The following is a 17,036-nucleotide window of genomic DNA, read 5'->3' on the forward strand; positions in this document are numbered from 1 at the left end:
AAAGGAATCATCACAGACTGTCTCCTCCGAAAGATCGTTTTGGCTTTTGGGGCCAGGAGGAAGTGGGACAGCAAGGTCCAGCCACTGAGTGGTGCAAAGAGATGAGGCAGCTAAGAGACAGGTCTGCCAGAATGAGCATGGACAGTTTCTGTACTGGATGTGGCTTCCAGTACAGCTCCCCCAGCAGCACCTCCCCTGGCTACTGGGGCTTTTCCTATTTTATTTCAATAAGCAATTTCACAGTGATATATCAATATATCATTAAAAATAATTGTAACATTTTGTGAATTCACAGGTTCATTTAAAAAAAAAGTCTTTAGGCTCTTCTGTTGTGGAGATATGCCTTTTCCCCTTATAGCTCCACAACAGAAAGGGCTAGAGACTAACTTAAAGGGGGAAAAGAAACAAAGCTGAGAATTCACAGAACCCAACACACATGTTGAGACAATGAATTTTCTCACCCACAGAGTAGCCATCCAGGCCTTACTGCCCCAAGCTTCACAGCAAAGCAGGTTTGAGAAAGATTGGAGAAAAACTAGGGAAACCCCAGGAGTTGCAGAAATTGACCATGATGTTGTGGGGAAGCAGGAAAAAAAACTGAATTCCCGACAACCTTGGGGCAGAAATGGCTGTAGGAAAGGGGACAGGAGCAGCTTTAGAGGAAACTACAGAAACCTAAAAGTGAACAGAAGCCAAGCAGAAGGCTGAAGAAAGGAGAGATCACCAGGGTGGTGTGGGGAACACAGACAAAACTGAGAGGCATAGATGGGGGCAAACCGGGCACATATTTTTGGCAGTAAGTGACAGGACAAGGCGGAAGAGGAGTATTTGGCAATGAAGGATGCTGAAGCAAGCAGGATTAGTGGGAGGGAAAGTAAAAAAAGGCGGGGGCTAGGGAGAAAATAGTTGCCACAATTTTTGTTTTGGCAAGGCTCCTGCGCCTTTAAACATTTCCTGGTGGGCAGAAATGTAATGGATAGCTGATTCATCACTGCTGTCTTGTGCTGGGAAGAGCAGCAGCTGTTGCATTCCCGGCTGTCACAAAGCTTTTAAAAGTCATAGAAACCATGCCAGGAAAAATATGTTGCCCTCTGCAGGGCCTTTAGACCAGAAAGGTCTGGTACTTTTGACAGGCATAGAGGCTTGAGGCTTTCCCCCCCTTTTTTCTATCCCCAGTCCTTTCTCTTAACACACAAACACACACAGGAAGAAGGAGGAGGAGGAGGACCCCACCCTTCACTCAGAGTTTCAGAGCGGCTTACAAACTCCTTTCCCTTCCCCTCCCCACAACAGACACCCTGTGAGGTAGGTGGGGCTGAGAGAGCTCTCTTGAGAGAACAGCTCTGACAGAACTATGGCTTGCCCAAGGCCACCCAGCAGCTGCAAGTGGAGGAGTGTGGAATCAAACCTGGTTCTCCCAGACTAGAGTCCGCACACTTAACCACTACACCAAACTGTCTTTGTGTGGAAAAGGCACAGGGGCAAGATTAGGAGTACCTAACAGCCTATAGAAGCCAGACCACCACTGGGGTGGGGTGGGGGACCAAAAAGGTCCCTATAGATTTAAGAAAAGCACAGATGGGAGAATCCCACCAGATGCAACTATTCCCATGTCTGCACAGCTAGGGTAAGAGAAATCCACACGTGATGAATACAGGCATGCTCTTTTCTGGATTTGGGGACCCTGAGGAGGCAGTGAGGGAAGATGGTGAAATTAATCTAGTCAGCCAAACCTACGCAGCTATAGAAAGGGAGGCAAATCCTAGGTCCAGATGTACATGAGCCGCTCCAGTTTCCCTCCTTCTGCTCAACAGCAGTTGCAGGCTTTTTGTCTGCCTCCACCTTCCATCTGCAGCATTCGCTCTGCCCTATAAGAGGCACAGACTGACAAGAAGGGGAAGAAAACCCCCGGCCTCGTCTTACCTCTCTACTCCTTTCTGGGCTACGGTTTGCAAGCAAACCACAATGGTATCCATTGTGATGCAGCACAAACATGTGTCCCTCTCAACCAGCGTCCAGAACAAGAGTATTCATCCTTGTTCATAAACAGATCCCGATGTGTCCTGCATATTCTCTCTCATTTTCACCTGTAGAACAATTCCATCTCTATAGATGCTCACTTGCTCCTGAAGAGAGTGAAGTCGGGTAGTAAGAGTTACACTTACAAAATATTCTGTTTTTAGGGAAATAATTTCTGGAGGTAAAAAGTGTTACCCAGGTGAAGATGATGTTAGTTGATATGGGTTGAATCACTGCAATTAAAAGAAAGGAAAGGAAGACCAGAGACCCTTTCTTAAGCAGAGCCTTGGTCCAGAGGGCAATAGCCTCAGCCCTCACCTTATCAAGGAACATATTCACCCTGTCCAATAACAAATTTTGTCATGCCCTGCAGCTTCAGGAAGCTCTGGAAGCCTCTGCTCAACTCACCTGCTGGCCGACTGATATTCTGAAATCCACCCCCCCTTCCTGCCAATTCTGTCAGACTCTGTACAATAGGCTTTAATTGTGCTCTGTGTAACAACTGCTGATGTTCTCTTGCACAGCCTATAGAACCCTTCTTTCCCACACTGAGCAGGCCCCAATATGTTGTTGCGACCAGTGTTCCCCCTAAGCTGAGCTAGTTAGCCTCCGGCTCACACATTTTCGTCTTAGCTCAGGAAGGAGGGCTCCAGAGCAAACTAATTGATGCAGCAGCCAAATCGCTCACTCACAACTTTAATGCCAGTAGCTCACCAAGTAGAATTTTTGCTCACAAGACTCCACAGCCTAGAGGGAGCATTGTGACCGTGCCTGAGTAGTTTGATGGTGCTATAAGCTCAAAGCAGCTCCCCTGCCTATGACAGCAGGGTGCGGGTACCTATCTACACACACATATGTGATTGCCAGAGGTCCCTTATTATTATTATTTAAGGGCCTTTCTGCATTTTAAACTCTTGCCATCTAATATCAGAACTTCCATAGACCACAAATGGTTATCACATATTTCAGACACTTTTTAAAACCTAGGAATTTTACCGCTAAGGCTACAGTCATCCTGGCCCACTACCCCTCACATGCCTTTTTGATGAGAAGAAGCACATTCATCCTTTTGCATAAACACATCTGGTTGAACCCTGCATTGCTCCCTTCCCTGTTTCCATTAACCATTCCCCTCCATTATCCATCAGGGTCTAGTTTGCCCTTTCAGCACAGGGTTCCCACTTTGGGGTGACATTCTAGGCTGCCTCCCCTAGCTTCTATGGTCTTTACCATAGAGACTTGGGGAAATTCCTAGAGTATCATTAGGTAGAGGCCATTTCCTCCTGCTCCTCAATTCCTAGGGGGTGGGAAATTAGGACTGAGGGCTGGTAGTTCCCCATCCTGGGTGGATGATTGGGAGGCCTCCTTGTGCATCCTTGCTGTTCTCTCTCTTCCTGCCGCTTTGCTATTTACCAAGTCTGGCTGGAGTTAGCAGGTAATCTCAGTGTAAGGCTCTGGGAAATCTGAAGCCCAATGAAGCGGTGAAGCCCAATAGAACTGCGAAGCCACCTGTTCTTAAGCGGCATGAATATGTCCCGATCATCAAAGCATTTGCACGGATAGAACCCCCACTAGAGAAAACTTTTCTGACAGCCAATGTGGTGCAAAGGCCCATTAGAGTACACAGCACCTGGGAGCAGCAGTGAAATATATATGCATGTAATCTATGACAGTACCAATTCTCGAAAATTTTGGAAGAACATTTAATTGCTATTGAAGAGCCGAGATTCATGAATAACCAGACTTCTTGGGTGTAGGCTGAAGCATTAGAATAATAATACACTCTACATAATATGCCCCAAGAAACAAACGAAGCAGCTCAAATGTCATAGCCTGTATCCTGGTCCCCTTGAAGTCAATCCCAAAGCTCCCCTTGGCTTCAATTAGCACCAGAATGTGGCCCATTATTATCATCATCATCATCATCATCGCCAGGGATACTTTCATTAGAATAAAATTCATCAAGCAAATGATGCATGCTGTAAACTCTGCCTGTCCCGTTTACCTTGAGTCCTTCAGAGCCCAAGCGGCTGAAAACTTGAAGAAGAAGCTCTCTTTCTTGGTACCCCCCTCCCCTTTCTCCTTCTTGGTTCCCCCCCCCCCGGTTTCCCAGGAATAAAGTTTGACTTGATGCTTTTAAAAAAACCAAAACACGAATGATCTGAAATACAAAAATAGTCTTCCTAAACACCCTTGTGGGACAGCATGTTACATCCTAAGAAAAGATCCCTTTTCCAGCATAGCGGGACCAGAACTTGCAGCTGGGGGAAATGCAGTTTGACTGGGGTTTGGACTTGAATTCATCCCAGTGGGAATATAATATAAACTTTCCATGTAGTTGCCATCAGCGGTTTGGACACCTGGTGGCACTTCAGTCTTTGGGAAATGGCTAAAACCTTCACTGGTGTTTTCTTGAACGGGTGGTTGGTCTTGAAGATCCACCTGGACAGGTGGCATAGCAGGAGGGGGAGGAGGGAAACCTGGAAATCCTGAGTAAGGCACGTAAGGGGGCCCATAGCCCCCTGGGTTCATAACCACTGGTGGGAAAGGAGACTGGTAAAGCCCGCTGTGTGACGACAGTGGGACTGGTGGTATTAACACTTCGATGTACTGCCCCGTCTCTGGATCGTAGAGCATCTTCAGCTGAGGCTGCCTTGGCGATTCCACATAGTAGCACTTTCCACTCTCTGGATCGACTAACATTTTCCTGTGCGCCTGCAGAGGAGCAGCAAAGTGTCTAGTTGGGCTCGGGGCGCTCTTACCAGATGGTGACACCCTTTCGTTTCTTCTTGTGAAACTGGGAGACTCTTCAAGCCTTGGGGGGATTTGGCCATGGCTCGTGTTGCTGTGTAGCAAATTTTCAGAGGCCGCCTTCCTTTCTAATGGTTTTGGCAGAAAATGTTCGTTACTCATTTTGCTTCCTGAAGCTTCTCCGCTAGCCTGGAAAGAGACGTTGGACGTGAAAGCAGAGCTGTCTGGGTACGAAGGCGCCGGGTGCGTAGGAACTGCCTCAGACTGATGGGCTTTCACAGGAATTGTTAGGTAATTTGTGTTGTCAGCTTGTGCTGCCGAAAAATATTGTTCGTTGGTTACCTGATGCTTATTAAGACAATCAAACCCTGGGTCATGGAGCTTTCCATAAGTGGATGATGGGGTAAATGGAGGGTTTGATATTACTTTGACTCCATCAGTATACTCCCTTGCTGGTAATGGACTATCTGAAATGTCATACTCTGAAAGCGTTCTGTTGCTGTTGTCCCAGGGCTTGGGGTCTTCCGGTATTACTGTTTCAGACGAACTGTCAACAAAATGGCTGTTTGCTGGAGAATGTGCCTGATTATTTTGGGTGCTTGTCATTGGGGGCCTGATGGATTGTGGGTACCTACTGCTTCCATGGGTTAATCCAGAGAACACATTTTCTTCTTTCAAAAAGCTTGGAGAATTTTTACTGTCTTTAGATACTACTGAGATATTCTCACTGGACAAACGTTTCTGATGGGACAATTCAGTTTCCTGGGCTTTGGAAGGCTTATGAATATGGCTCATCGTCACACGGCAATTGTCCTTCATACTGATCTCCTGAAGACATTTAGAAGATGGAATCACGATGGAATCTGATGAAGAAGCAATTTCATTTTCTCTTAAATGGAGATTAGACTGTGAGAAAGCATCTTTCATGGTTCTTTCTTCCAACACGGAATAACTTGAAGCTGGGAAATAATCGGTTTCCGTTTTGTGCGTCTGCTTGGAGACAGAACTGTTGACTTTAATATTAAGCTGAGACTCTTTCTTGGTGGCTGCAGAAGAAGGTCGGACTTTTAATTCAGTCCGCTCATAGGGCACTGGATTATTTTCAGCTTTGGGCTGAAGTTCTTTATTCTCAACTACACACTTCCTGGACTGAATTGTCATAATGTGCACTGCAGGTTCACTCACCACAGAGCACTTGTTCTCCGGATGAGACATTGATATGCTTCCATGTGTCTGTGTTGCAGGGTTAAAATTATCAGTGCTACTGATGCCCTGGTCATGTAGAGAACTGGTTGATGCATCTACATCTCTAACTTCATCTTGCTTTTTCTCCTGTAACTGGTTTACTGTTTGTGTATCATCTTTCCGCCGTATTGAGGTACAGTGTATGAAGAGGGGTGAGATGGACGTGGAGTCTTTTGGTAACCCAATTTGGCTGTTCTCGCTTTTGCTTTCGGAGTAGGAGAGCTGCTCTGTGCTGGAGCTGTCTGATGATTTAAAACCAAGGTGACAGGTGTCATTTACTAATTTCCTGACGTCTCTTTGCTGGTGTTTTCTTATCTTTCCTCTGCTTTCCATCTGAAGGGCCTCACCCATGTGAAGCGTTTCACCACCATGGGATTTGCCAGACTTTGGGAAAACAAGTGATGAAAATTTCACATTCTGAACTGCAGGCAACCTCCTGGGACTGGAAACCCTGCCCAAAGACATGTGCTTAAAGGCATTTAGAACATTAGGTTGTTCATTTGTGATCTGAGGGACAAGTTTCATTTCTTTAGTTTTGGACGTGAAGATATTCCTGGAGGTATCTTTGGGCACCGCAAGGCCTTTAGGTTTATGGGGGATCTTTTCCTTTTCTGACTGCATGTGCTTGTTCTGCCGAATGGCTCGCTGCTTCAGGTTTGGCCATGGCTTTGGTGTTTTTGCAAATTTTGGGACAGCAGTTGTGATTTTAGCATCATCCTGCATGGACTCAAACACGGCCCGAGCTCTTCTGTACTCTTTTCTCTCTCCAGATGACTGTTTTCTGGCATTGCTTGGCTCTATAACATTTACATCATTGTCCGCCAAGACAGGGAGTCTCATCAGTTGAGTGACTTCTTGATATTTCATTCTCTCATTCAGTTCATTAAATGTCTTTTTCAGTTTGCAGACGTTCTCCCTCAGTCGCTCATCCAGCACAACCCCCTTTGTCGGTCTCAAGGTGTCTATGCCGTCATTATTCATGGCCACAGGCTCAGATCTCTCACTGGTAGAATGACTTGGCATGTCCTCAGTTGAAAAGCTGCAGTCCGATTTGGACAGAGAACTTGACTTGCCTTCTAAACTGTCCCCCTGGAGGTCTGTACTTACAGAGGATGGGACAGAGGAGGTGGAGCTGCCTCGGACAGACGCTTGCTCTGTTTTGATTCTTTGTTCATACTGCATTTTTTTAGCCAAAACATTTTTCACCAGACTTGAAGCCATCTTAGTTTTGCTGTAAGAATTGTTCAGACAAGCTGCCCTCATAAATTGCTTGTAATTGAGCCTGAACTCATCACTGATAGTCCTGCCCTTCACGCACGGCTCTTTCCTTGGCTGCGTGAATGGCTGTAGGATAGCAGAGTCACCTGCGGCGCAAAACCCCGTCTCCTTCTTCTCCTTCCGCCTCAACTGAATCTGACGTTTGGGCACCATTCTCTTTTTACAGAGGCTCTTTCTCCCGTCGGCATTGTCAAGTGTGACATCGATGCACTCAAAGTGTTCCTTCCCCAGCGAGCTAACACAGAGATCCTTGTCTGGGGCTTTGCTGGCTGACGGGAACTGCCGGCTTCCTTTGGTGTGGTTGACCCCCACTGTTTTCCTTGGGTCGCTACATGTCGTCCACCTGTTCATTCCAATACTGTCTTCCGGCAAGGAATTGGACAGACTGGATGATGTCCTGTTACTGGAACTGTACATATCTAGGTAACTGCCCTGGGGGCATGAGAGGCTCTGGAAAGACAGGGCAGTAAGCTTCTCTACTTCATTATCAGCCTCATCAGAGTCACTCAGAACACTCGAATTCTCTCCAAAATACTTGGGGCATGCTGCTTTGCTACTTACAGGACCATGAGCTCGACCGGCAAGGCTGTTTTTCTTCAGCTTGCGGACGCTGGGTAACATTTCCTTGGATTTCTCAGAACTGAACTGTGTAGGACAATCCAGATATTTAGATCTGCTGTCTCCTGGCTGCAGCCCTCTTGTGACTGGACCCATTCTGCCGCTACACACCGGGTCTGCGCTATTCTTAGCTTTGATTGACATCTGAACCTGTTGGCTTTCCTTGTCACTGGGACAGAGTCTGTCCCTGCAGGTTTGATCTTTTATAGTACCATTGCTGTTTGCCTGCGGACTCTGTGCTCTCATGTCTTGGACTGTCGATGAGCCTCCAAAAGCCTCGCTCCCATTTACAGCAAAATGAGCCTGAATTCTTTCAGATGTAGCAACATACGTATCACCTTCCCCTTTGCTGTTTGCACCACATGGGTCTTGTAAGGCCTTGCCAAAACTGTTTGGATTCCCATGAAGCTGGCCACCCGCGCCCTTGGAAATCTTGTTCCTGTCGGCGGGGCTCGTTTGAGCTGCAGAGGGGATCGATGTTGCCGTTATGCTGTCCTGCTCGTACTCGGAGTCACAGTAAGTGTGCTGCTCGATAGGATCTCCGGGTTCTTCAAAGAACTCAATACAGTCCTTAAAACTCTCTGCTTCCTCCGAGCATAGTGCCGTACGATAAGAGGAGCCAGATGTGTCGGAGGTGCGGTCTCCTTTGGAATTGATAGAAATGTGACAGTCCTTCTCGGGAGAAAAATGACGGCAGCTGTAGTTATTGAAATGTTCTTCATCCAATCTACCAGGCTCAGGAGAAATCTGGCAATCCCTCGCCCCACAGGAGAACATTTTTATGCTGTAGCCCATGTGAATCTGAGCTGGGAACAATGGCAGCCTGGATCCTCTTTTATCCTTGTAGCTGGGGCTGTTCCCAGTCAAGTCTGATAATTTGATCTTCTGGATGAAGCTCATGTTCCACCCTCTCCCTGTTTAATCCAGTCATGATTTAAAAAAAACCAAACTCCTGGCTGTGTCATGTGCCCAAGAAGCTTGCCGAGGAAAATAGAAACACATAAATACAGTGCGCTATAAAAACATATGCCTCAGTAAACAAACACAAAATATCAGTGCTATATTTGCTTTCTTTTTCTCCAGAGCAACTCAGTCAGAAATTTAGACGAGCAGTACCCATGTTTCAAAAGGCAAATGTGATCTGAAAGAAAATGCTCTGGGAGACAGCTGTGTGACTGAACAGCAATGATAGGTAACAATAATTAGCGGTATTGAAAAGGTGACCACCAATTTACATAGCATATTCACCACAGAACAACTTTCCATCACAAGTTTCATAGGGCTGCTTTAGCAGCAGCGTACTTGAATTGAATTGAGAGGACGGCGGAACACAGGAAGGCCTGGCGTGATCTGGTCCATGGGGTCGCGAAGAGTCGGACTCGACTGTGCGACTGAACAGCAACAACTTGAATTGATGATAATTTCTAAAATCATGTTGAATCAAGTTTTGGTCAACTGGAACATGGAATAAAGACGAGGCAGAGCCATCAGGATTACTGCTTGCAGGACTTTCCCCCCATCACACTTCCTATTCAATCTGTCTAGGTGGGCCAAGGGTCAGGAAAATCACTGGAACACCACACTCTGAACCTTCAGTTCTAAGTTAAAAAGTGCTACTGGCCATGATGTTCTATGGATGAAGATAAGAGGTAGTGATCTCTGCCGGCATAGTTGTGGTGCATGCTCTATATAGCTTGAATTACCAGTCAGAGGAGCAACAGGGTTCCACCAGAAGTGTTCTTCTGGAGTATGCTGGGATTGGACCCTTTGGCTATGGGGTTACAGTAATGCAGAAACATGGAGCAAGGTGCCATCATTATCGTAAAAACCAGCAGTTATTCTTTCTATTGATTCATTACTAACTTTGTCATAACAACAGGATTACATTTATGACAATGGCTCAAATCCAAATTTTGTTTTCTATTAGTGGAAGGGCACTTATGCCAGCGGACAGATTGTTGCTAATACCCTTCTCCCACGGCACACACACACACGTATCCTCTGAACTGTTCCTGGAGATCCCCTGCTGACCCTTGGGGCAGTTTTCAGGGGGCACAGTGAGGGTGCAGTGGGTGGGAGAAAGTTGGAAAGTTTTCTTCCACTTGCTGAGTTCTGCTCACACAACTTTAGATCCAAGCCAATAAATAGCTATTGCATGCAGACATAAAATCATGCAGTCATCACAGAGTTGGTGGTGGAAAGTGCCATCAAGTCACAGCTGACGTACGGCGACCCTGTAGGGTTTTCAAGGCGAGAGATGTTCCAAGGTGGTTAGCCATCGAATGCCTCCCTGGTATTCCTTTGGAGGTCTCCCATCCAAATACTAGCCAGGGCTGACCCTGCTGAGCTTCCAAGATTTGACGAGATCGAGCTAGCCTGGGTATGCTGGGTCTGGCCAGTTGCCACGGATACACTTCACTGAAAGCTGGATACACGGTCCAAAAGCAAGCCGAGAAACAGACCTGAGGGTCAGAATGCCGGGAAATCAGTCAGAGTTTTAAGGAGCGGAGGCTGGCAGCCAGGACTAGGTCTGAGAACACACAGTTGCTTCCGCACCGAGGCAGGTGAGCGTGGCTGTGTATAACCGGATCCTCCCTTCCCTGGGAGGCAACCTGCAAAGACTCACAGCCCCTCACGTTGCCTTTGCAACAGCTGAAGTCTGGCACTCCTCCATCTCTCCTGCACATTCAGACGCTGGCTAGGTGAGCTAGGTGGGGATTCTGGCCTCGGGGTGTCTCCAACTGGGGGTGCTGGGCCAGGCTCTGGATCAGTCTCTCCCTCTGACTGCACCTCAGTCTCTTCGTCTTGCCGCTCCTCCTGCACAGCTGCTGGGGCCTCTTCTCCCTCAGGTGCCAGTAGAGGTTCCTCTTCTGGGCTGACTCCAGAGGAGGCTGGGTTGCTCCCTGCCCCCTCCTCATCTGAGGAATAGTCAGCCTCAGCGGAGCCAGGACCCATGGCACTGGGTATTACTAGATATTTTATCAAGCAACAATTAGATTTGCCAACCGTGACATTAAAACACATCCCCTTAGATATAACTGTATTTCATAAATGTTGTTCCAATACCCCATCACTAGATATGATTAATATGATCGATCTTCTCTGGCCCTTTTCTCCCACTTCTGAGCCATTTGATTAAAACTAGCATATCCATTTCTTAATATATCATGTTTTTTTTTACTCCTCATCATTAAAAATATGCCATAATCCCATCATAAATGTCTGGCCAGATAGGAGTCTTTCCTGTAAGCAGCTAAGCGATGGCAAAACGTCACTCTTTTGATTTGGGCACTTCCACAACAGCCTGACAAAGTGGACCACTAGATCATTATTGAATTGAGTTGTCTCATTTATCGGGGAGGATTGTGAGGCACTCCAAAGGAATCTGTCAAGGATGGGCAAGTGGGCGTCAACATGGCAAATGGGGTTCAGTGTGGCCAAGTGCAAGGTGATGCACATTGGAGCCAAAAATCCTAAATATAAATACACATTGATGGGGTCTGAACTGGCAGAGACTGAACGAGAGAGAGATCTTGGAGTCGTTGTAGATAACTCACTGAAAATGTCGAGACAGTGTGTGACTGCAATAAAGAAGGCCCAATGCTATGCTAGGGATTATTACGAAGGGTACTGAAAACAGATCAGCCAATATAATAATGCCCCTATATAAATCAATGGTGCGACCTCATTTGGAATAATGTGTGCAGTTCTGGTCACCACACCTTAAAAAGGATATTATAGCTGTGGGAAAAGTGCTGAAAAGGGCAACTCGAATGATAAAAGGGTTGGAACACTTTCCCTATGAGGAGAGGTTAAAGCGCTTAGGGCTCTTTAGCTTGGAGAAACGACGACTGAGGGGTGACATGATTGAGGTTTATAAGATCATGCAAGGGATAGAGCAGGTAGAGAAAGAGGTACTTTTCTCCCTTTCTCACAATACAAGAACTCGTGGGCACTCAATGAAATTGCTGAGCGGTCGGGTTAGAATGGATAAAAGGAAGTACTTCTTCACCCTAAAAGTGATTAACACATGGAATTCACTGCCACAGGAGGTGGTGGCAGCTACAAGCATGGACGGCTTCAAAAGGGAATTAGATAAGCATATGGAGCAGAGGTTCATCAGTGGCTATTAGCCACAAGGTATAGATAGGAGCTCTGGGGCAAGTGATGCTCTGTCTTCTTGGTGCTTGGGGGGGGGTGTCAACAGTGGGAGGGCTTCTAATGTCCTGACATTGGTGGACCTCCTGATGGCACCTGGTATTTTTGGCCACTGTGTGACAGAGTGTTGGACTGGATGGGCCTTTGGCCTGATCCAACATTGGCGTCTCTTATGTTCTTATGTTAAGTGAAATATCATTCCTTGTGGAGGAAAGAGTTACCCCTTCCTCAAGCCCCCTTTGGTTCTTGACGAAGAGGCAGCCTTGATCTAGCATGTGATGGTGGTAAGATATCACTGATTATTTTACACTGTGCTTCTACTGAGTTGAAATTCATGACAAATGACCATTTAAACTAGATGCAGACAAGTGGATTGAAGAAGAATCCAGACAAGGCTGAAGTCATTATGGATGCTGGGCCTTGTGCCTTCCATCATCTTGAAAGCAGGTCAGGTTTTACAGCCCAGGTGGTGTGGAATCAGTAGCTGTCCCTTGGGGGCTTAGATCAAGGTGGCGTGCAGGACAGCTTTTCACACATGGTATTTCCAGAGAAGGCTCCAATTACTTCTATCAAATACGGCTCTTATGAACATACTTCATTTTATTGCGACCTTGGTGCTGGACTCTTGCGACATGCTCTGTGGGCTCAGTATGCATTTCATCCAGAATGTAACAGCCTGCCTCAGAACAGGGAGGGGTCAGAAGAAGAAACACACGGTAAATGCAGCTGTGTTTGCATTGAATTCCTATAACCCTGTGTGCCTAAGTGTGAGTGCTATTGCTGCCTTCTAAAGCTCTAAATGTTTTGGGTTCTGACATAGGGGCAGAAAAACATTTAGGATTTTCCCAGTCCTATTCATAGAGACCTTTCCAGTGTTCCTCATGGGAAAAAGTCCTCTTTGGCTGCACAAACTCTCAACAAGTCAAGATCAAATTTTATTGAGCCACTAGCGTCCCATAATAACAATTTCATGGGATTTTAGCAGGTTGGTCAGTCCATTGATTGTCAACTGACAGGTGAATTGCTGAGTTGCTAACAGTCAAATGTATCTGGAAGCCAAGAATTCCACTTTGTAGTTGGCAATTCATTTTTATTCATCACTAAGGGCACGATGTAAAGCTCCTAGTTCTGCTGCAGTCCTGACAGCCCAGTAAAACCTTTCCTGCTGGCCACTGGTTATAAGTAGGGATGGGCACAAACTGGGAAAACGTGGTTCAGTTTGTGGTTTGTGGCATGCCCTGCTTGCGAAATTTGGACCCTCACAAACTTTTAGCCACCTCAGAAACTGGTTTGGTTTGTGAGGTGGCAGAACGGCCCTCAGTTGACCTGCCATGAACTTGACTTCACAAAGCACAAACTGGCCAAAATTCATCATGAGCTGGTTTGTGCCCATCCCTAGTTATAACTGAATGCATCTCTAAATGGTTACGCATAAGTAGATCTCAATGGCAAAGGTCACTTCTGATAACCATTTTACATATTATGAAATACACAGGCTGAGTTTGGTTTCTATAGCCTGCACTTTCTGTAACTGATGTGAGCTGCAGATTCAGTGTCTGGGGTGCCTGATTCGGATGACAAGTGCAATTCTCAATCTTAAACATTTATGCTAATGGATTTCCCCAAGGGGCCAAATAATGCCCTCCCCAATCAGTTCAGATTATGAAAATGGTGTGTGTTTATGTTGGTGGGGAGAAGGCTCAAGCTCCTTACCACTGGCATCACAACTGCGATCTGAATTGTGCGCTGCACATGTGAAAATCCATAACTCACATTTGTTACACAAGACGCTGGATGGGGACCCTGGACCCAACCTGTGTACTTCACAGGGTAGAAAGTATACAGCTCCTGTAGTAGTCAGCATGTTCCCCCTTCATGCAATCTGGCTGTCCCCAGAATTTCTGTGAATGATTGGTCTCTGGGCTGATACAATTGGCCCATGTCTTACTTAACATAAGGCCTTCTTTTCTGGTGCTAAAGAACAGTTAGGTCTTTGGTAGCACCCAAATTAGGAAGCAGTTCTATCAACAGAAAAGGACTTCCACACCTCTCCCACTTTTGCTGCATCCCAAAAGGGTCCCCAAAATGCTGGAGTCCTTCATGTTGTTCCATGAATAGAAGTTTACCACGTGATCCAAGGCCACAGATCAGTCACATTTATAGGTTTCCCACAATACTGTTAAGTCATAATTATTAAAGTTTTTAACAGGTTAACTTTTTTTCACAGCAGCTGATTTCTTTTTGTAACCAGCATATCAAACACAATGATTAAAATACTTTTTAGTTGTTTTGGTCAAGTCAATAGTTTAAAATATTGGTCAAGCGACCTAATCTTTTTCTCTTTCTTTTTTGTATTTTTCATATGTGCATGTGTGTGCACGTGTGTGTGTGTGTGCATCTGGAAGTCATGGCGACTCCTACTGGGGGCCTGGAGGATATTCAGAGAGATGGCTGAAAGAAAGCCTGCCCTGCCTCTCGCCTCTGGTATTTCAAGGAGGTCTCCCATCCAATTACTTTCCAGAATCGACCCTGCTTAGCTTCCGAGGTCTGACAAGATCAGGTTTGCCTGGGCTATCCAGGTTAGGGTGACTTAATCTTTTTAAATTCTTTTTTGGCATTTGTGTATGTGTGCCTGTGCTTGTTAGCCATGGAAGTCATGGTGGCTTCTGGCGACCCCTAGTGGGGTGAGGATGTTCATAGAGGTGGCTTTGATATTTCCTGCCTCTGGCCTCCCAGCCCTGGACTTCCTTGGAGGTTGCCCTTCCAAGTACTTGCTGGGGTCGGGCCTGCTTAGCTTCTGAGATAGGGTTGCCAAATCGACTTACCTCGCCGGCGGGGGACTCTGGGGTGGCTCCCGGAGCGCGCGCGCGCGCCGCATGCACGTCACAGGCAAGTGACGTCATGACGCCGGGCACGCTGGGGGCGGGGCCACAGCCATTTGAGGGGAAAACTCTGTTTTCCCCTCAAATGGCTGTGGCCCCGCCCCCAGCGTGCCCGGCGTCATGACATCACTTGCCTGTGACGTGCACGCAGGGGTGGGGTTTCCCCCGGGGCCCGATTCCGCGGGGGCGGAAATCGGGCCTCCAAAGCGGGGGGAAATCCGCCCCCCGGGGGGAATTGGCAGCCATATTCTGAGATCTAATGAGATCGGGCTTGCCTGGGCTTTCCAGGTCAGGGAAATCTTTTCTTTATTCTTGTTGCTCTGTAATTGCTTGTTCTTTCTTTATTGCAGTTGGGAAAAAAATGCAAACAAATGTGCCTAATGGAAAAAAATAATGATTTTTTTCTTCTTTGCTGTGATCAATAAAAAATATGTTAGAAATATGTTTGTACTCCTACAGCGTGAAGCTGAAAAATAGGATTTATTCCTGTGAGTAGCTTTTGGCTATGGAAGCAGTTTCCATTGTGAATAGAGCTGTTTATAGCCTCCGATGTGATCCATAGTCAGATCTAACGAACAGCTATTCAGAGTTATCAGCACCAAAACTTTGATGAGGATCTGCTTTCCAAAACAATGTGTGGCTCTTTGCTACCTTTCCATCTACTGTATGATAACCACGCGCTGTAGCTGAAGAGACCCAGGTTCAAATTCCCACTCTGCTGTGAAAACTCATTTAAAAACTGCAGCAGAGCAGTTGGCTGAAGAAGGCTCCATTTCAGGCTGCAGACAGAAACCTTTGCGACCATAAGAACTACTCCAGGATGCAACTGTGAACATACTTAACTTGGAAACAACTTTCACTGAAATCAGTGGGACTTCTAAGTCAATACAGCTTGTAAGGCCGTGTACAATCAGTAAGTCTTCTAAATACCTGGGCACATATATGGTTCTTTCTGGAGTCCAGGGCTATTTTTGAGCAGGAGTTGGCCACGCCCACTACAGTCAAAACCTCTGCATGGGTGGCTACAGAGGGAAGGCCTGGAGAGCGACACACACCCCAGCGACTCTGAGGCGGGCGGGCCAGGGGTGGTCCTGGAAGGATCAGGGAGGCATTTAAATGCCTCCCCTGCCTTCCCTGGCCTGTCCAAGGGCCAGCTTGGATTCCAACCCTCTCGTCACCATCCTGGTTGCAGCCGCAGGGCGCCCGGGCAAGACAAGGGAAGGCAGTTTAAACTGCCTCCCCTTCCCTCCAAGGGCCAGCTTGCCCGGGCTCCCCGCAGCTACGGGGCGCCCAGGCAAGCCAAGGGAAGGCATGGGTTGTGGCCTAATATGCTAATGAGCTGTACTGTCAGGGGTGTGGCCTAATATGCTCGTGGGTTTCTGCTGTTGGGTGTGGCCTATTATGCTAATGAGTTCCTGCTGGGCTTTTTCTACCAAAAAAGCCCCGCTGGAGCCAATTTTTGTAAGCCTTTTATATTTCTGCTGTGGTTGTCTACATTTCTGACTTCAGCTTCTTTTCCAGTTTTGTTTTTAAATCTATATGGCTGCTGCTGTGCCATCTTGTAGGTATCTGAGCTGGGTGGCCTGTTTCCAAAGAATCACCTGTGTATTCACGCGAACAATCAGGTTTCTGCTAGCTCTGCCTTCTACCACAGCCCTCTGTTACTGGAACAGGCAGAGACACTCAGATACAGTCTTTTGTTCCTTTTTTTTTTGCTGTAGTGTTAAGTCACTGCTGACTTATGGAAACCCTGTGGGGTTTTCAAGGCAAGATACATTCAGAGGTGGTTTGCCCTTGCCTGCCTCTGCATCGCAACCCTGGACTTCCTTGATGGTCTCCCATCCAAATACTCGCCAGGGCCAGCCCTGCTTAGCTTTCGAGAACTGAAGAGACCGGGCTAGCCTGGGCTATTAGGGAATATATATCCAGGCAGATATAATTAAAATCTATTTGCTGATTATTAGTTGTATCTCAAGGACTTTAAGGGCATTTATCCCTGCATGGAAGCAGGCATTTTACTCAGCCATATGTTTCTATCTGTTTTTCTCACAACTTCCTTGTCATTGAGCCTGATATGTCCTAGGG

Source organism: Gekko japonicus, unplaced genomic scaffold (assembly GCF_001447785.1).
Source record: "Gekko japonicus isolate JY-2015 unplaced genomic scaffold, Gekko_japonicus_V1.1 scaffold428, whole genome shotgun sequence".
Classification (NCBI taxonomy): Eukaryota; Metazoa; Chordata; class Lepidosauria; order Squamata; family Gekkonidae; genus Gekko; species Gekko japonicus.